We start from the raw sequence: 21,728 nt of genomic DNA on the forward strand, positions 1-21,728 counted from the left end.
ATGTAGCACCCTGTCCACGACAGGGGGGGGGCTGGTAGGGAAAGGGGGGTGGGGGAGAGTAACGGTAGGGGCCCCAGTACACTGCTTTGCCCGGGGGCCCATAATGCTGTAAAAACGGCCCTGCATTCAGTATAGAAGCATGATAAGGGAATTACATTTAGTGCAAGATAAAGCCAGTAAAGTTCGATCAAAGATAGCCGTTGGGTCTCCAGTGTGGTAGATAGTAGTTCAGGACTGCTCTCTAGATGTGGTAGGATGGTTCTGTTGCCTGATGACAGCTGGGAAGAAACTGTCCCTGAATCTGGAGGCGTGCGTTTTCACACTTTTGCACCTTTTGCCCGATGGGAGAAGAGGGAGTGGCCAGCGTGCGACTCGTCCTTGATTATGCTGCTGGTCTTGGCGAGGCATCATGTGGTATAAATGGAGTCAATGGAAGGGAGGTTGGTCTGTGTGATGGTTTAGAGATACAGCGCGGAAACAGGCCCTTCGGCCCACCGGGTCCGCGCCGACCAGCGATCCCCGCACATTAACACTATCCTACACACACTCGGGACTATTTTTACATTTAGCAAGCCAATTAACGTACAAACCTGCACGTCTTTGGAGTGTGGGAGGAATCCGAAGTTCTCGGAGAAAACCCACGCAGGTCACGGGGAAACACGTACAAACTCCGTACAGGCAGCACCCGTAGTCAGGATCGAACCCGGGTCTCCGGCGCTGCATTCGCTGTAAGGCAGCAACTCTGGGCTGGGCTGCGTCCACAATTCCCTGCAAGTTCTTGCCGTCTTGGATGGAGCTGTCCCCAAACCAAGCTGCGATGCATCCCGATGAGCACCATGATCTCTCCGGACTTTGATATCCATTAGTATCAGATTATATAAATAATCTTCTACTTTTCTATTCTTCCCAAAATATATGATGATATAAAAATTAGGTGTAGGAATGTCCCTTCAAAATCTCACCTGCTTCAATAAGGTAACCCTTCTAAACATCAAAAAGTACAGATATGATTTTTGTATGCTACTTATGATAGGATACACAAGAACACAAGATATCAGTACAGGTGTAGGTTAACGTCCATTTCAGCTGCGCCATTCAATTTGATCATGTCTGTTCTATCCCAGGCCTCAACTCATCTCTGTGCCTGATCCCCATAGCCCTCAATCCCCCAATCCTTCAAAAAGTATCCACCTCTGTTTTAACATTTAATTCTAACTAGACCAAGTGGACCCGTTGGGCCCAAACCTCTCCTGCATTGCTGCAGCACCCTCTCCTTCCCCCCTCCCCCTCCCTTCACCCCCCCTCCCCCCTCCCCTCTCCCCCCCCTCTCCCTCCCCTCTCCCCCCTCCCCTCCCCCCACCCCCTCCCTCTCCATCCCCCTCAACACCCCTTATCCTCCCTCCTCCCCCCTCCCTCACTCCCACCCCCTTTAAAATGTGAATAACTTAAAAAATATAACACCCATTTCAATGAAACGTCTTCCATTAGCACCAAAGGGACGACGTTGAGTAAGGTGGGCCTAAAATTGTCGCGCTATCGTGTACCGTTTTGGCTGTAGTTCAGGAACAAACAAACAAACAAACAAATGAGAGTTTTAGTATATAGATGAGGTCATCTCCACATCTCCCAGGGGTGGAGAATTCCAGAGATTCATCGTGTCCAGCTAGAAATTTCCTCAAACTTTGATGTTAAATGATGTGCTCAATATCTTTAAATTATGTTGACCTCCTTTGGATTTCTCCTTCTAATGTAGCCCCACCCTGCTCAACCTTTCCTTAAAAGATAACATCTGACCCCAGGAAACAATCCAGTAAATATTCCCTGTACAACCTCCAAAGGAAGTCTACCCTTCTTTTAATAAGGAAATCAAAATCAGCTTTTGTGCACACAGTCACCAAATTAGTCACCAAACTAGTGTGGGCAAGATTTCCTCATTCGTGTACTCTGCTGTCTTTGCAATAAACAAGAATCATCTCATTTGCAAATTATAATTGCTAGCTGCCTCTGCAACAAAATATCCTCCATGATAATTCTCAACACTGCTACCTGGCAAGGCAGCTTTCTCATCCTCTTGCTATACTCCCCCATATGCTAATGACTGTGTGGCCAAATTCTGCTTTAACTCAATCAACAAGTCTGCAGATAACATGTGTAGGAAGGAACTGCAGATGCTGATGTAAACCAAAGTAACAATGATTTATGTCGTCTTGTTCAGTCTCATTGTCTGTAACTCGTTTTCATGTCACCCACAGCTAACAATGGCCTGTTCCCTTTATCATCGTTACTTTATTTGCATATCTTTCTGTCATTTGATCGAAATCTCTCCATATCACCGTCTATATCTCTCGTTTCCCTCTCCCCTGACTCTCAGTCTGAAGAAGGGTCTCGACCCGAAACGTCATCTATTCCTTTTCTCCAGAGATGCTGCCTGACCCGTTGAGTTACTCCAGTTTTTTGCGTCTATTATTTGCAGGTAACATCATTGTAGTGGACCGAATCAGAGGACCATCGGAACACAGCTACCAGCCTTGGAGGGCATCTACAACATACGATGCCTCAGAAAAGCCACCAGCATCCACAAAGACTCTTCACACCCCTGCAACAGTCTGTTCGAACTTCTACCATCGGGCAGACGATACAAGGCCTTCTACGCCCGCACCTCCAGACTCAGGAACAGCTTCATCCCCAGGGCCATAGCTGCTATGAACCGGTCCTGCTGAGCCGGATGGTCACATCGCACAGTGAACCGGCACAGATCTACTTGCACTTTATTCTGTTTTAAAACTGTTACAATTTGTTTAATTGGGTTGTTTAAATTAATACTCACTAGCGAATTAATTTATTGCATCGTATGGGAGGTGCATTCCAAATCTCGTTGTACCCCTGTACAATGACAATGACAGATATATTGTATTGTATCTCAAACAATGACAAGAGGGAGTGCAAGAAGGTGGAAGAGAGCTTAGTAGCATGGTGTGAAGACAACAACATCTCCCTCAATATCAGTAAAATTAAGGAGTTGGTTATCAACTTCAGGAAGTAGGTTGGAGTGATCACCCCAGTCTCTATCAACGCTGAAAAACTTTTTCAGTCAGAGAGTTGTGAATCTGTGGAATTCTCTGCCTCAGAAGGCAGTGGAGGGCAATTCTCTGAATGCATGACCTACCCCTTATTCTTAAACTGTGACCCCCTGGTTCTGGACTCCCCCAACATTGGGAGCACTTTTTCCTGCATTTAGCCTGTCCAATCCCTTTAGAATGTTATATGTCCCTTTTCATATGATGTTTATAAATTTGGAACTATCAACTATTTGTTGGGGACTTTTCCTTCCTTTGGAACGTGGGATTGGAGAGGATATGAGCAACAAAGACAGTCACAGTGGTGTGTGTAAAAGACAATTCCTGTTGGCACCTAAAACTCCCAAAAGCCAAGGAGGCAGGATATGCTTATTCAAAGCAAAATGTGATGCTCATTTAATTTAGAGAAAGAATTTGCAAAATGGGCAGAAAATTGCTAACATCATTACTAATCCGTGGGTAACTGCATATTTTCTAAAGGTGCCAGGTGATTCATCAAAACTGGAAAGATCTTTCCATGCTGACATTGTATTTTAAGTATCATGGATTTATAGTTGCAGTCATTGTTTAGCGTGAATCACTCCAAAAAGTCAAGCTTGAATGCACTGTGAATTTAATTTTCTTTTCGAAAGTAGGGGACCACATCTCAAGCTACAAGGTTCAAGCCCTGGCTATCGTAAAATGATTCAACTTTATGATCAACTTGCGAGACCAAAGGCAAAATATTGATTAGGTTTTGATGACTCCTGACGGGTACCCGTAAAAGGGACCACATCACCCCGATTCTGGCCTCTCTCCACTGGCTCCCTGTACGGTACAGAATCAACTTCAAGCTCCTCCTATTCACGTATAAAGCCCTAAATGGACATTCCCCCCCCCCCCCCCACATCAAAAATCTTCTAACCCCCCTCTCTAACTCCAGGTCCCTCAGGTCGGCCGACTTGGGGCTACTCACTATCCCGCGGTCTAGGCTTAAGCTCAGGGGTGACCGCGCTTTTGCGGTTGCAGCTCCAAGACTGTGGAACAGCATCCCTCTCCCCATCAGAACTGCCCCCTCCATCGACTCCTTTAAGTCCAGGCTCAAAACCTATTTCTACTCCCTAGCGTTTGAGGCTCATTGAGGAGGCGCTGTGAACTGTTTGCGTGCTACTGCATGTTTCATTTTTTTCCTTAGTACCTAATCAGATGTACAGCACTTTGGTCAACGTGGGTTGTTTTTAAATGTGCAATACAAATAAAATTGACTTAACTTGACTTGACTTGACATGTCATCAACCTGAAATGTTGACTTCATCTCCATTTCCAGAGAAGCTTCCTAATATTCATGACTATTTAAATTATTTTGTCCTTCATGACTTACAGTTCACAAGTTCTAGAAGTAGAATTAGGCCATTCGGCCCATCGAGTCCACTCCGCCATACAATCGTGGCTGATCTCTGCCTCCTAATCCCATTTTCCTGCCTTCTCCCTGTAACCCTTGACACCCGTTCTAATCAAGAATTAGTCTATTTCTGCCTTAAAAATATCCACTGACTTGGCCCCCACAGCCCTCTGTGGCAATGAGTTCCACAGATTAACTACCCTCTGCCTAAAGAAGTTCCTCCTCACCTCCTTTCTAAAAGAGCGCCCTTTAATTCTGAGGCTGTGACCTCTGGTCCTAGACTCTCCCATCATAGTTCATTGAAATCTTTGCACAACTTAAGTTTGTGGATATAATTCTTGGAGAACTCCATAAGCAACATAGATTCACTACTTTGAAAAAGGTATTCAATCTTTCATTGGCACGGTGGCACAGCGGTAGAGTTGCTGCTTTACAACGCTTTCAGCGCCAGAGACCCGGGTTCGATCCTGACTGCAGGTGCTGTCTGTACGGAGTTCATAATATGGTCCTTTATTCGTCCCACACCGGAGAAATTTACAGTTTATCTCCCCGAGACCCATGTGGGTTTTCTCCAAGATCTTCGGTTTCCTCCCACTCTAAAGATCTACAGGTTTGTAGGTTAATTGGCTTGGCATAAATGTAAATTGTCCCAAGTGTGACATATTAACCATTAATATGCAGGGGTCGCTGGTTGATCTGGACTCGGTGGGCTGAAGAACCTGTTTTCGTGCTGCGTCTCTAAACTAAACTAAACTAAATCAATTGTGTATTTTATCCCAGCGCGGAAACAGGCCCTTCGGCCCACCGGGTCCGCGCCGACCAGCGATCCCCGCACATTAACACTATCCTACACACACTCGGGACTATTTTTAGATTTAGCAAGCCAATTAACGTACAAACCTGCACGTCTTTGGAGTGTGGGAGGAAACCGAAGATCTCGGCGAAAACCCACGCAGGTCACGGGGAGAACGTACAAACTCGGTACAGGCAGCACCCGTAGTCAGGATCGAACCCGGGTCTCCGGCGCTGCATTCGCTGTAAGGCAGCAACTCTGGGCTGGGCTGGGCTGCGTCCACAATTCCCTGCAAATTCTTGCCGTCTTGGATGGAGCTGTCCCCAAACCAAGCTGCGATGCATCCCGATGAGCACCATGATCTCTCCGGACATTGATATCCACTAGTATCAGATTATATAAATAATCTTCTACTTTTCTATTCTTCCCAAAATATATGATGATATAAAAATTAGGTGTAGGAATGTCCCTTCAAAATCTCACCTGCTTCAATAAGGTAACCCTTCTAAACATCAAAAAATACAGATATGATTTTTGTATGCTACTTATGATAGGATGCACAAGAACATGAGATATCAGTACAGGTGTAGGTTAACGTCCATTTCAGCTGCGCCATTCAATTTGATCATGTCTGTTCTATCCCAGGCCTCAACTCATCTCTGTGCCTGATCCCCATAGCCCTCAATCCCCCAATCCTTCAAAAAGTATCCACCTCTGTTTTAACATTTAATTCTAACTAGACCAAGTGGACCCGTTGGGCCCAAACCTCTCCTGCATTGCTGCAGCACCCTCTCCTTCCCCCCTCCCCCACCCCTCACCTCCCTCCCATTCTCCCTCCCCTCTCCTCCCTCCCCTCACCCCCTCCATCCCCCTCAACCCCCCTTATCCTCCCTCCTCCCCCCTCCCTCACTCCCGCCCCCTTTAAAATGTGAATAACTTTAAAAATATAACACCCATTTCAATGAAACGTCTTCCATTAGCACCAAAGGGACGACGTTGAGTAAGGTGGGCCTAAAATTGTCGCGCTATCGTGTACCGTTTTGGCTGTAGTTCAGGAACAAACAAACAAACAAACAAATGAGAGTTTTAGTATATAGATGAGGTCATCTCCACATCTCCCTGGGGTGGAGAATTCCAGAGATTCATCGTGTCCAGCTAGAAATTTCCTCAAACTTTGATGTTAAATGATGCGCTCAATATCTTTAAATTATGTTGACCTCCTTTGGATTTCTCCTTCTAATGTAGCCCCACCCTGCTCAACCTTTCCTTAAAAGATAACATCTGACCCCAGGAAATAATCCAGTAAATATTCCCTGTACAACCTCCAAAGGAAGTGTACCCTTCTTTTAATAAGGAAATCAAAATCAGCTTTTGTGCACACAGTCACCAAATTAGTCACCAAACTAGTGTGGGCAAGATTTCCTCATTCGTGTACTCTGCTGTCTTTGCAATAAACAAGAATCATCTCATTTGCAAATTATAATTGCTAGCTGCCTCTGCAACAAAATATCCTCCATGATAATTCTCAACACTGCTACCTGGCAAGGCATCTTTCTCATCCCCTTGCTATACTCCCCCATATGCTAATGACTGTGTGGCCAAATTCTGCTTTAACTCAATCAACAAGTCTGCAGATAACATGTGTAGGAAGGAACTGCAGATGCTGATGTAAACCAAAGTAACAATGATTTATGTCGTCTTGTTCAGTCTCATTGTCTGTAACTCGTTTTCATGTCACCCACAGCTAACAATGGCCTGTTCCCTTTATCATCGTTACTTTATTTGCATATCTTTCTGTCATTTGATCGAAATCTCTCCATATCACCGTCTTTTTCTCTCGTTTCCCTCTCCCCTGACTCTCAGTCTGAAGAAGGGTCTCGACCCGAAACGTCATCTATTCCTTTTCTCCAGAGATGCTGCCTGACCCGTTGAGTTACTCCAGTTTTTTGCGTCTATTATTTGCAGGTAACATCATTGTAGTGGACCGAATCAGAGGACCATCGGAACACAGCTACCAGCCTTGGAGGGCATCTACAACATACGATGCCTCAGAAAAGCCACCAGCATCCACAAAGACTCTTCACACCCCTGCAACAGTCTGTTCGAACTTCTACCATCGGGCAGACGATACAAGGCCTTCTACGCCCACACCTCCAGACTCAGGAACAGCTTCATCCCCAGGGCCATAGCTGCTATGAACCGGTCCTGCTGAGCCGGATGGTCACATCGCACAGTGAACCGGCACAGATCTACTTGCACTTTATTCTGTTTTAAAACTGTTACAATTTGTTTAATTGGGTTGTTTAAATTAATACTCACTAGCGAATTAATTTATTGCATCGTATGGGAGATGCATTCCAAATCTCGTTGTACCCCTGTACAATGACAATGACAGATATATTGTATTGTATTGTATTGTATCTCAAACAATGACAAGAGGGAGTGCAAGAAGATGGAAGAGAGCTTAGTAGCATGGTGTGAAGACAACAACATCTCCCTCAATATCAGTAAAATTAAGGAGTTGGTTATCAACTTCAGGAAGTAGGTTGGAGTGATCACCCCAGTCTCTATCAACGCTCTTTGCATGGAGATGTTTGAGAGTTTCAAGTTTCTAGGTGTAAATTTAGTATCGCCAACAATGGTTGGTCCAACCACATGAACGCTAAGGCTGTGAAAGCACACCAAACACTCTACTTTCTCTGAATGCTCAGGAAATCCAACACGCCTCCAACAGTTCATACCAACTTCTACAGGTGCACCACAGAACGCATTCCATCCAAATGCATCTCTGCCCAAAGATCGCAAGAAATTGTGTCATGTTGTGAGTGCACCCCAGTCTTTCACACAAACCAGGCTCCCAATCCCCCCCCCCCCATCAATTCCATCTGTACTTCACGCTGCCTTCGGGAACGCAGCCAATATCGTCAAGGATAGGTCATTCACTCTTCTCTCCTCTTCCATCGGGCAGGAGATACGAAGGCTTGAAAGCACACACTGTCAGATTCAAGAACGGCTAATTTTCTGCTCTTTTCAGATTCTTGAATGGAGCTATCATATGTTAGGATGAAGTCCCAATGCTCCAATCCACCTCATTGCAACTTATAGTTTTAATTTACAACTAAACCAACCTCTCCTGCATTGGTGCAGCACTCTTTCCTCCCCCACTCCCCACTCCCCTCCCCCCCACTACCCCCTCCCCTCTCCCCCCCACCCCACTCCCTCCCTCCCCCATCCCTCCATCACCCCTCCACCCCTCACTCCCTCCCCCCTCCCCACCGCCCTCCCCCTCCCCCCTCCCTCCCTAGGAGATAGATTTAAACATTAAAATGTGAATAACTTTTAAAATATAACACCGATTTCAATGAAACTTCTTCCATTAGCACCAAAGGGACGATGGTGAGTAAGGTGGGCCTAACATTGTCGCGCTATCGTGTACCGTTTTGGCTGTAGTTCAGGAACAAACAAACAGACAAACGAGAGTTTTAGAATATAGATATCTCTGTAGCAGCAGCACAATATTCTACACTCTGTTCATTTCCTCTTTTGCCCTACCAGATGTACTCATGTATTGGATGATGTCCTTGGACAGCAAGTAAAGCAAAGTTGTCACGGTATCTTGGTGCACTTGGCAATAATAAACCAATTCCAATGCCTGTGTTGCCGCTTTCAGGGAACTGTGGACTTGGATCCCTGGGTCTCTCTGTTCACCACCTTCCCTCAATGCCCTACCATTCACTGCGTACGTCCAACATTCATTTGACTTCTCAAAAGGCATTTCGTTGTTCTAGTCAGGATTAAATTAGATCTAGTCTAGCGTGGCAAAGGTGGCGCAGCGGTAGAGTTGCTGCCTTGCAGCGAATGCAGCGCCGGAGACACGGATTCAATCCCGACTGCGGGTGCTGCCTGTACGGAGTTTGTACGTTCTCCCCGTGACCTGCGTGGGTTTTCTCCGAGAACTTCGGTTTCCTCCCACACTCCAAAGGCGCACAGGTTTGTAGGTTAATTGGCTTGGGTTTGTATACTTGATATAATTGTAAATTGTGCCTAGTGTGTGTAGGATAGTGTTAATGTGCGAGGATCGCTGGTCGGCGCGGACACGGTGGGCCAAAGGACCTGTTTCCGCGCTGTATCTCTACCTCTAAACTAAATTTCATCGGCCACCACACCACTCAACTTTCCAAATGATCGATAGCCTGCTGCGATTGGATTGTTGGATTGCTTTACTTGCTGTCCAAAAACATCATCCAATCCATGAGTACATCTGGTAGTGCAAAAGAGGAAATGAACAGAGTCTTACAATCTTACCAATTATTCCACCTACCGTCACATCTAAGTTGTTAATATATATCACAAACAGCTAAGGTCCCAATAATGAATGCAAATTAGAATCTAGCCACCTTCAAAAAGACAATTCATTTGTTTTTCAGAGCAGTTTTACTGCCAAGCCAAAGCATTTTGGATGTCCAGTCCGATTTCAATTACCCTTCTCCATTGTCCTTTCCTCATGACGATTTCTGGTACTCAACGAGTCAAGATGCTTAACTCCTGTGCCAGCCACGGGCCTTCCAATATCATCTCTTATGGATCTAATAATTACCGATAACAAATTTCCAATTTCATTACTGCCCCTGTTCCCCTCATTCCATTCCAAGAAATCAATATTTCAGTAGGATGGAACTGCAGACGCTGGTTTAAACCGAAGATAGACACAAAATGCTGGAGTAACTCAGTGGGACAGGCAGCATCTCTGAGAGGAATAGGTGACGTTTCGGGTCGAGACCCTTCTTCAGACTAGTTCAATATTTCAGATAATTGATCAATATTTCAGACCCGTCTCGACCCGAAACGTCACTTATTCCTTTTCTCCAGAGATGCTGTCTGACCCACTGAGTTCCTCCAGCTTTTTATGTCTATCTTCGGTTTAAACCAGCATCTGCAGTTCCTTCCAACACCGAGAATATTACAACGGAAATATTTGCTTATCATACCATTAGCTCCCATTTCCTTCCCTCTCCTTCCTCACAAGGTAATTACTGTTTTCCCAAGTGACTTTTTAAGCTTTGTTTATTTGGAAAATCACTATTAGGTGTGATTTGTGATATGTAAATCCAATCCTGTAGAAAGTTTTCCCTAAATATAATAGGCTGATGCATTGTTATCCAGGGGTGGGGGGGGGGGGGGGGGGGGGGAAAGGAACAATCCGCTAATTGTTAAAAGTGGTAAATTTGCCCAACCACTTGATCTATGTATTTTATTTACCGTTGTGGTTTAGATTTCAGCAACCTTACACCAGACTTCTCTCTGTGTATCATTGTCCTCTGTGTTAAGGGCCTGTCCCACAGACGATTTTAAGGTGACTAGGCTGTCGCCGACAGTTCGCCGGGTGTCGCGGGCATGATCGTGAGGAGTCTTCCAAAGATCGTAGTGGATCTCGGCGTGTCGCTGAGAAATCAACCGGATTGAAATTTCTCGTTGACAGCTGGCTTGTCGCCAGGTATCGTAGCTTATTGCGGGCGCTGTCGCATGCTGTCCCCCGGTTTGCTAGGTTGTCTTAGATGCATTTAGAAGCACGTAATATTAAATTAAGTAAAATCATTTGAAGATACTATAAAATGCTTGTGTTTAAGCAATTTATTTACCGTCCGGACATTTGACAGGTAGATTGGAGGCGACAGTTTGACGGTCAGGTAAGCGTGGGAATTTTCGCGATGTTTATGGCCATCAGCGATTACATTTAAAGCAGGCTCCCAACCCAGATATGTAACCCAGAAACCAGATATGCATCTCCCGTACATTTTCAAAGAATGCCCACAGTCTGCACAAAAATCCATTTAACCACGTTTAAAATTAAATTTCTTAATACTGCTATTAGTAAACTGGAAGTCAATCCAGTTTATGCCTTGTTACCATGAAGCTTGGTTTTCAAGTAACCCGGGCAAGATTACAGACTTGTCAGTGATTTCAATGAAAATTAGGACGCTGGAGAAGCATTGATAAGCGTGGTAATTTCGCGATGTTTCCGAAGACGGTGTAATCTCGATCTGACTCGGCATTGTCGTGGTCATTGTCGTCGGGTAAAAGAAAATTTCGGCGATCTGCTACGACTTTGACAGTCGCCGGCAATCGCCTAAAAAATCGCCTAAGTGGGACAGGCCCTTTAATGTTGTCCCAAGTATTGTCTTAAGACTAATTTAAAACTGGTTGATGGTGTGGCATTTCATTGATATTTGTTAGATATGTTTCAACATAACTTGTATATGTCTCCCGGCTGCACTTGCTGGAAAAATAAGAAGAAAAGACTCATTAAAATGGAAACATTGCCCCATTAGTGTTTCTGGTGTTTTTTTTAGATTTTTAGATTTAGATTCTACAGCGCGGAAACCGGCCCTTTCGGCCCACCGGGTCCGCGCCGACCAGCGATCCCCGCACATTAACACTATCCTACACACACCAGGGACAATTTTTACATTTACCCAGTCAATTAACCTACAAACCTGTACGTCTTTGGAGTGTGGGAGGAAACCGAAGATCTCGGAGAAAACCCACGCAGGTCACGGGGAGAACGTACAAACTCCATACAGACGGCGCCCGTAGTCAGGATCGATCCTGAGTCTTCGGCGCTGCATTCGCTGTAAGGCAGCAACTCTACCGCTGCGCCACTGTGCCGCCCGTAAAAATATAACGAGCAAAATAACGAGCAAATAGAACGTGTTGAAATATAACGAGCAAAATAATTGTATCTAAGTCCAGTGGCACAATTGCTGTGGTGCATGTCAATTAGGGAAACTGCTATATTCGGGCTCATGCTACTATGGCTACCCCTGGTTAAGAAATTGTAACATTGCCGTACAATAGTTTAGTTTAGTTTAGTTTAGAGATATAGCATGGAAACAGGCCCCTCGGCCCATCGAGTCCGCTCCGACCACCAATCCCCATTCACTAGCAATGTCCTACACACGAGGGACAATTTTCCATTTTTACTGAAGCAAATTAACCGACAAACCTGTACATCTTTGGAGTATAGGAGGAAACCGAGCACCCGGAGAAAACCCAGTCGTCACAGGGAGAACGTGCAAACTCCATACGGACAGCACTCGCGGTTAGATTCGAACCCGGGTCTCTGGCACTGTAAGGCAGCAACTGCACCACTGTACCGCCCAGCTTAGCTGAGGTCGGATTACCACAAATAAGCATTGTCATCGTTTGGTATTCTATGCCAAAATAAGTGAAGGATTATTTCAGAAAACCCACAACAGTGTATGCTGGTATGAAAAAACTAATATAGGAGTCCTCGATAGTAGAAATGAAAAGTAGATAAAGTTGCAAATTTGAAACAGAAAGGATTCTCCAAAACTCAGATTAACACGTGTAGATAAGGATATCAAGATGAGATGATGTGGGGAGGGTCCAGAGCAAGTTTACGAGAATGATCCCAGGAATGAATGGATTAAAGTGCAGGAAAGAACTGCAGATGCTGGTTTACATCGAAGGTAGACACAAAATGCTGGAGTAAATCAGCGGGTCAGGCAGCATCTCTAGAGAACATGATTAGGATATATTGGAAAACCTTGGGAAATGTGCAAGGAAATATCTATTGAGTGGACTTATTCTTCAATATTAATAATAAAGTAGAACAATGTGTGATTTTTTAAAAAACATATTGTTGTAGAGGGAAGTTGTGACATCACATCAGATCAGTGTGATTATTGGCCCATTTGGCAAAATTGTTGCATTGCTTTTAGTATCATCTGAAATATTTCAGAGTTACCAGAGGAGGCAATTGGCAATTACAATATCAGTCTGAGGAATTCAGCAAGGCGGTGTAATTGGAGAATATCCTTGGCGTGATATTTGACTCTGCATTAAAGTTTGACAAGCAAGTCAACGCTGTGGTAAAAGCCAGCTTCTTCCAGCTTCGTACCATAGCTAAAATCAAACCATTCCTCCAATTTGACGACATTGAAAAAATCATCCACGCATTCATTTCCTCCCGCCTAGACTACTGCAACTCCCTATACACTGGGATCAGCCAATCATCCCTGTCCCGCGTGCAATTGGTCCAAAACGCCACAGCGAGACTCCTGACGGGTACCCGTAAAAGGGACCACATCACCCCGATAGTGGCGGTGCTGGCTCGAAGGGCCGAATGGCCTCCTCCTGCAGCTATTGTCTATTGTCTATAACCAGTCAATCCAGTGTTGGATGTTGGGGAAACAATTAGGAGACCGTGGAGGTTAGAAGTAGGGAAATGCATCAGAGCTTGTTGCTAGGACTATGTGTGGAGATGATGTGCTCTTGCAAATTGCTCTAAAATTTTAAAAAGTGCGAGGAGAATCAGGACTGAATATCAACTACAAGTCCACCATTTCTAATTGCTGGAATGCCTGCAATCCCATCACTCTGATTCCTTTAAGGACTCTCACAGCATCTCATATTTCGCTTGGGCAGCTTATAACCCAGCACTAGTCAATAGTCAAGTTTATTTGTCACATACACATAAATGTGCAGTGAAATGAAAGATTACCCACAGTCCAACAATAAGAGCAATAAAAATAAGCAATAACACACACACAATCATAAACCAACACCAAACAAAAAGAAACATCCATCACAGTGAGTCTCCTCCAGTCCCCTCCTCACTGTGATGGAAGGCCAGAATGTCTTTTCTCTTCCCCTGCCGTCTTCTCCCGCGGTCAGGCTGTTGTAGTTGCCACGTTCCAGGCCGCGCCGGACGGTGAAAGGTCCGCGGCGGGCCGACCCAAGCCCCGCGATTCGTGGCGGGCGAAGACGCTGCCGCTGCCGGAGTTCTTTAACTTCAAGTAACCCTTGCATCCCCCCTCTCTCTCCGTCCCACCACCACCCAAGCTTCAAAGTCGTCTTGTTAAGTCGCATTGGCTGCAACTCATTTTCACCAAGCCCACTGTTAAAAATGGCCTGTTCCCTTCATCATGGTCACCTTTTTGCATATCTTTCATTCATTTGTTCTACATTGTAGCGACCATAGAGAATGGTCCAGGTAGTCGAACCCTCGGATTGGCCAGCGAGGTCACGTGGGAACGCGACCATGGGGATTGGTCCAGGAAACGACATCGCTGATTGGCCAGCGATGTCAGGTGCGCGTTTGGCGCCCGTTTTAGCCAGTTCGGCGAAGTCTTCAAGGAAGACAGTAAGTTTATATTGGTTGTCCTGTAACTTGTTGTTTTGACTCTGTATTCGTGTATTGCGGCTGCAATAAACTTCGTCTACAACTAGCAAGTTTCGGACTCGCCATATTGGTGACCCCGAACGTGATCTGGACGATCACCAACTGAACAGGAATCAACGCCTCGTTGACGATGACCGAGCAGGGCGCACCGGAGTCAAGCGCGGGAGGCGTGCATCTTCCGTTATTTTGGACGTACGCACCGCAAGCTTGGTTTATCCACGCCGAGGCTCAATTCCACATAAAGAAGGTGTCGGACGATGCAACGAAGTACTTCTACCTCGTCAGCGCTCTATCGCCGGACACAACCAAGCGCATGATGCGGTTTATCATAACTTCACCTGCGGAAGACAAATATGAAACCATGAAGAAGGCATTACTGCGAACCTTCGGGTTAAATAAGCATGGTGGTGCGGCAAAACTTCTGCACCTACCGGAGCTTGGAGACCAACTGCCTTCCGTCCGCATGGCCGAAATGATGGTGCTAGCCGGTGAGCACACGGATTGCCCGATGTTTGAACAGGCATTCCGCGAGAAACTTCCCGAGGATGTCCGACTGCTGCTTACGGATTGTTCTTTTAAGGACCCCGAAGCATATGCAGCGAAAGCGGACGCGCTCATAGCGTGAAAAAACAAGGCAGGGGATTCCATCAACAAAGTCTCGACATCGGTGACCACGCCACAGCGACGGCAAGATGGCGCCACGTCTCCCGCCAATTATCCGAAAGCCCGCCAAAAAGATCCGCACAAGCGCGGCTGGTGCTACTATCACCTACGATGGGGTAACGAATCCCGCAACTGTCGTTTGCCTTGTACCTTCGCGGGAAATGCCTCGGCCGATCGTACATAGGGGCAGTTACGATTGGCCAGAACCGGCGCCTCTATGTCCATGATCGATTCACGGACACAGAATTTTTGGTAGACACCGGAGCCATCGTCAGCATAGTGCCGCCGACCGACCTCGAAACCAGATCGGGTAAGACAGGTCCCACCCTCATCGCGGTTAATGGCAGCCCTATTCGCACTTTCGGCACACGGAAGATGTCCCTTGCGTTAGGCCTCCGCACGTACGAATGGCCATTCATCATAGCCGACGTCAAACAAGCGATCCTGGGCGCAGATTTTCTCTGGGCTTTTTCACTGGTTCCTGATGTCCGCGGTAACGACCTCCGACCCGCTGCTGAAGACGAGCACGTCGCTCCGGCAATCGCCTCCTCGCCCAGCCCTACTGTCCAGGCCGTCGTCGCGGCCCCCGACTCGTATGCTGCGATTCTGGCAGAGTTCCCAGAGCTGCTCGTCCAACGTTTTGACGCACCTTCAGCTAAGCACGGTGTGGTCCATCACATCCGCACCGAAGGCCCTCCCGTTTTCGCTCGGGCCAGGAGACTACCGCCAGACAAACTGGTGGTGGCACGGGCGGAGTTCAGGAAGATGGAGGAAATGGGAATTGTTCGTCAGTCTGACAGCCCGTGGGCCTCGCCGTTACACATGGTCTCCAAGGCATCTGGGGGGTGGAGGCCATGTGGCGATTATCGGCGTCTCAATGCTGTCACCACGGCTGATCGCTACCCCATACCGCACCTACAGGACTTTTCATCTGGACTGGAAGGAGCGGTAGTGTTTTCCAAAATCGATTTGGTGCGAGGATACCATCAGATTCCGGTGCGACCGGAGGACATACAAAAAACTGCAACTATTACTCCGTTCGGGTTGTTTGAATGGTTGCGTATGCCTTTCGGTTTAAAGAACGCGGCACAGGCTTTCCAGCGACTGATGGACCGCGTGGGCAGGGGTTTACCCTTTGTGTTTATTTATTTAGACGACATCCTGGTAGCCAGCCCCTCAGTGCAAGAGCACCAGGCCCATTTGCGGACCGTATTCCAGCGGCTCCAAGACCACGGGCTCATTATTCAACCCTCCAAATGTCAATTCGGCCAGCCTGCTCTCGATTTTCTAGGACATAGAATTACCCCTGCCGGCGCTGTCCCTTTGCCAGAGAAGGTGGAGGCTATCCGGGCTTTCCCCAGGCCTACCACAGTAAAAGGGCTGCAGGAGTTCGTTGGCATGGTTAATTTCTACCATAGATTCGTTCCGGCAGCGGCGCGAGTCCTGCGCCCGCTTTTCCAATGCCTTGCAGGTAATCCGGTAGAGTTGTTGTGGTCCCCGGCCGCAGAGTCGGCTTTTACGGCAGCTAAGGCAGCCTTGGCAGACGCCACCATGTTGGTCCATCCGAGCCCCTCCGCCCCCACGGCCCTGACGGTTGACGCCTCTGACGTGGCGGTGGGTGGAGTTCTGGAGCAGCAGGTTGGTGGCCGTTGGCAGCCTTTAGCGTTTTTCAGCCGGCAACTAAATTCGGCCGAGCTGAAATATAGCGCATTTGACCGAGAGCTTCTAGCTCTCCATTTAGCTGTCCGTCATTTCAGGTATTTCCTCGAGGGCCGCCCATTTGTGGCATTTATGGACCACAAGCCATTAACATTTGCTTTTTTGAAATTGTCTGACCCATGGTCGGCCCGCCAGCAGCGGCACCTGACTGCTATCTCAGAATTTACCACAGATGTCCGTCATATCGCGGGTAAGCTGAATGCCGTTGCTGACGCCCTGTCTAGACCTGCTTTTCCCCCTATTTCGGCGGTGGACTGCGAAGTGGATCCCCAGGAGCTTGCGGAGGCACAGCTCCTGGCGGATACCGTTTCGACGTACCAGTCCACCACTTCGGGATTGAAGTTGGCCCAGGTAGCTTGTGGGTCGGAGGGCACGAAAGTCTGGTGCGATGTTTCTCTTCCTCGCCCCAGGCCGGTAGTACCGCGCTCCCTTCAGCGCCGGGTTTTCGATGCCATTCATGGGCTGGCGCACCCGTCCATCCGCTCCACCTCTGCCTTGGTGGCAGCGAGGTTTGTCTGGCATGGCCTGCGGAAACAGGTAGCGGGGTGGGCACGTTCCTGCGTGCCCTGTCAGACCGCTAAGGTCCAGCGCCACGTCCAGCCCCCCGTACAGGATTTCGAAGTCCCGGCTTTTCGTTTTTTCCACATCCACGTGGATTTGGTCGGGCCTTTGCCTTCCTCCCGGGGCTACACCCACCTCCTCACGGTGGTGGATCGGTTCACCCGGTGGCCAGAGGCTTTCCCATTGTTTGACATCTCGTCAGCGTCTTGTGCTAGGACTTTGGCCCTTCATTGGGTAGCTCGTTTCGGGGTCCCGGCAGTTATTACAACTGACAGAGGACCACAGTTCACTTCGTCCCTCTGGGCCGCGCTGGCGGAACTGTACGGGTCCAAATTACAACCCACAACTGCATATCACCCCCAGGCAAATGGACTCGTAGAGAGGTTCCACCGCCAACTAAAGGCGTCCCTCAGTGCAAGGCTTGAAGGCCCGGACTGGGTAGACCAACTCCCTTGGGTTCTTTTGGGCATCCGGACGGCTCCTAAGCCAGATCTCGGTGCGTCGTCCGCAGAGCTGGTATATGGCTCGACCCTTCGAGTACCTGGAGATCTGTTTCCGGACACTTCAGCACTGCTCCCTACAGTCCCAGCAGCGTTAGCAGCTCTCCGGGAATGGGTGGGCTCCCTGGCTCCAGTGCCGACTTCACGTCATGGGTGTTCCATGGTACATGAACCGTCTTCCCTGAAGGACTGTGAGTTTGTTTTTTTGCGTAAAGATGCCCATCGCGCCCCGTTGCAGAGGGTCTATCAAGGGCCGTTTCGGGTTTTACGTAAGGGAACGGCTACTTTCACCTTAGACATGGGCGGCAAGAGTGAACTCGTCTCGGTGTCCCGGCTCAAACCTGCCCATTTGGACCCGGATCAACCAGTCCTGGTCGGTCAAACCCCTAGAAGAGGCCGACCTCCGTTAGTTCCGCCCAGTCCACAAACCCCCATTCCGACAGTTCCTCCGGGACCCCCAGTTTCGGCAGTTCCCCTGGGACCCCCCGTTTCGGCAGTTCCTCCAGGACCCCCCATTCCGGTAGTTCCTCCAGAACCTCCCGTTCCGGCTGTTCCACCAAGTCCGGAACCTCCGGCTCCTGTGGTTCAGGCTGTCCCTCTCCGTACTCGTTATGGTCGCGAAATCCGGCTCCCTGCTAGGTTCCGCACCTCGGGTTCTGGGGGGGGTCATGTAGCGACCATAGAGAATGGTCCAGGTCGTCGAACCCTCGGATTGGCCAGCGAGGTCACGTGGGAACGCGACCATGGGGATTGGTCCAGGAAACGACATCGCTGATTGGCCAGCGATGTCAGGTGCGCGTTTGGCGCCCGTTTTAGCCAGTTCGGCGAAGTCTTCAAGGAAGACAGTAAGTTTATATTGGTTGTCCTATAACTTGTTGTTTTGACTCTGTATTCGTGTATTGCGGCTGCAATAAACTTCGTCTACAACTAGCAAGTTTCGGACTCGCCATAACATCACCGTCTATATTCTCTCGTTTCCATTTCCCCTGACTCTCAGTCTGAAGAAGGGTCTCGACATGAAATGTCACCTCTTTCTTCTCTCTAGAGATGCTGCCTGACCCGCTGACTTACTCCAGCTTTTTGTGTCTATCTTTGGTTTAAACCGGCATCTTCTTCTTTTTTTTAGAGATACAGCGTGGAAACAGGCCCTTCGGCCCACTGAGTCTGCGCCGCCCAGCGATCCCCGCACATTAACACTATCCTACACACACTAGGGACAATTTTTACATTTACCCAGTCAATTAACCTACATACCTGTATGTCTTTGGAGTGTGGGAGGTAACCGAAGATCTCGGAGAAAACCCACGCAGGTCACAGGGAGAACGTACAAACTCCGTACAGACGGCGCCCATAGTCAGGATCGAACTTGAGTCTCCGGCGCTGCATTCGCTTAAACTCGCTTAAACTCTACCGCTGCACCACCGTGCCGCTGTTCCTTCCTGCACATTTTGTTGTACTCTGCATCTATTTTGAATATGCCACATTTGAGTCCCATTTTCTTTTCTTCTCAATTCTACTCCAACTGGCCCAACATAGACATGTCCATTCTGCTTCCCACACTTCTGTCCTACATTGCCCCCTTCTCTCCCTCCCTCTGACATGGCTTTGTCTTCTCATTATCTTCAGCCTCAGCACCCCCCACATTTAAAGGATTAGCTTCCACTATTTCAGACAACTTCAGTGTAATTCCAACACCATACATTTAGTTTTAGTTCTTAGAGATACAGCGCGGAAACAGGCCCTTCGGCCCATCAAGTCCGCAATGACAATAGACAATAGACAATAGACAATAGGTGCAGGAGTAGGCCATTCAGCCCTTCGAGCCAGTACCGCCATTCAATGCGATCATGGCTGATCACTCTCAATCAGTACCCCGTTCCTGCCTTCTCCCCATACCCCCTCACTCCGCTATCCTTAAGAGCTCTATCCAGCTCTCTCTTGAAAGCATCCAACGAACTGGCCTCCACTGCCTTCTGAGGCAGAGAATTCCATACCTTCACCACTCTCTGACTGAAAAAGTTCTTCCTCATCTCCGTTCTAAATGGCCTACCCCTTATTCTTAAACTGTGGCCCCTTGTTCTGGACTCCCCCAACATTGGGAACATGTTTCCTGCCTCTAATGACCAGTGATTCCCGCACATTAACACTATCCTACACTACAGAGTATACCATTAAAACATCTGAAATTCTGTATACTTACCTGGGCAATTCAATAAACCCACAAACCTGTTCGCAAGATCCCATTCAGGAGTGGAGACAAAACCAGACAAGTGTTTTTATGGTCTTTATCATTGGTGCTTGCAAAGATTGCTCAGTGGAACAAAACAAACGTCTATTACTCTCATGGCAATAACATTTACCTTGCCTAATTACTACACCATTACTCTGCTCACCGACAAAATGTTGGAACAGATAGTCCTAACACGCAGTGCTTCTTTCACTATGATTTGCTCAGGGAAGCTCAGTTTGGGTTCCGCCAAAGTCACTCAGCTGATGACCTACGAAATGTGAGTGCCCAGAAACTTGAAGCTGGACGCTATCTCCACACTGTCCCCGTTGATAAAGATCGGAGCGTATTCCCCGTTAAGTGACCTGCGGAAGTTGATGATCAGCTCCTTGGAGGTGTTGTAATAAACTTCAATAAATTTCAATAAACTTCAAACTTCAAACTTTAAAATTCAAACTTTAAACAGAATACAAGTGCAAAAACATACAAAACCTCACATCATTTATGGACACAATAGACAATAGACAATAGGTGCAGGTGTAGGCCATTCGGCCCTTCGAGCCAGCACCACCATTCAATGTGATCATGGCTGATCATTCTCAATCAGTACCCCGTTCCTGCCTTCTCCCCATACCCCCTGACTCCGCTATCCTTAAGAGCTCTATCTAGCTCTCTCTTGAATGCATTCAGAGAATTGGCCTCCAATGCCTTCTGAGACACATTACACTGATGGGTGATCAGATCAAGTCCACACTTGGAATTCGCCGAAGTCAGCACCGGCGACAACCTTAATCAGCTGGCGACAACATGGCGACAACCTACGACAGCGCCCACGTCAGGAGGCGTTAAGCTACGCTCATTGGCGTCAAACCAACAGTCGCTGATTTTTTTTTTTTTAACATTCCCGAAATCCAGCGGCGACCAGAAAAACGCTACGACTCTTTGGAGACGACTCACGACCGTGCCCGCGACACCCCGGCAACCGTGTGGCGACAGTCTAGTCGCCTGTAGCCACCAAAGTGGGACAGGGGCTTAACTTTAACAACGTCGCCATGACAATGACATTGTCCCTTTGAGTCTGAAGAAGGGTCTCGACACCAAAACATCACCCATTCCTTCTCTCCCGAGATGCTGCCTGACCTGTTGAGTTACTCCATCATTTTGTGTCTACCTTGGTCCTTTTGACATCAATGTCGCATCTGGAAATGTCAATAGACAATAGCCAATAGGGGCAGGATGAGGCCATTCGGCCCTTCGAGCCAGCACCACCATTCAATGTGATCATGGCAGATAATTCTCAATCAGTACCCCGTTCCTGCCTTCTCCCCATACCCCCTGACTCCGCTATCCTTAAGAGCTCTATCTAACTCTCTCTTGAATGCATTCAGAGAATTGGCCTCCACTGCCTTCTGAGGCAGAGAATTCCACAGATTCACAACTCTCTGACTGAAAAAGTTTTTCCTCATCTCAGTTCTAAATGGCCTACCCCTTATTCTTAAACTGTGGCCCCTTGTTCTGGACTCCCCCAACATTGGGAACATGTTTCCTGCCTCTAACGTGTCCAACCCCTTAATAATCTTATACGTTTCGATAAGATCTCCT

The 21,728-nt window shown here is 47.7% G+C and overlaps 1 protein-coding gene across 1 annotated transcript in view; it reads right to left on the reverse strand.

Moving 5' to 3' along the window:
- Positions 1 to 10,997: 10,997 nt before the first annotated feature.
- Positions 10,998 to 21,728, reverse strand: part of LOC144596450 (uncharacterized) — a 97,548-nt gene continuing 86,817 nt past the window's right edge. Inside the window, exon 9 of the mRNA XM_078404717.1 lies at positions 10,998 to 11,528. The gene's annotated coding sequence lies outside the window, so the exon portion shown is untranslated. The remainder of the gene's footprint in view (positions 11,529 to 21,728) is intronic.

This window comes from Rhinoraja longicauda, chromosome 9 (genome assembly GCF_053455715.1).
Source record: "Rhinoraja longicauda isolate Sanriku21f chromosome 9, sRhiLon1.1, whole genome shotgun sequence".
NCBI lineage: Eukaryota > Metazoa > Chordata > Chondrichthyes > Rajiformes > Arhynchobatidae > Rhinoraja > Rhinoraja longicauda.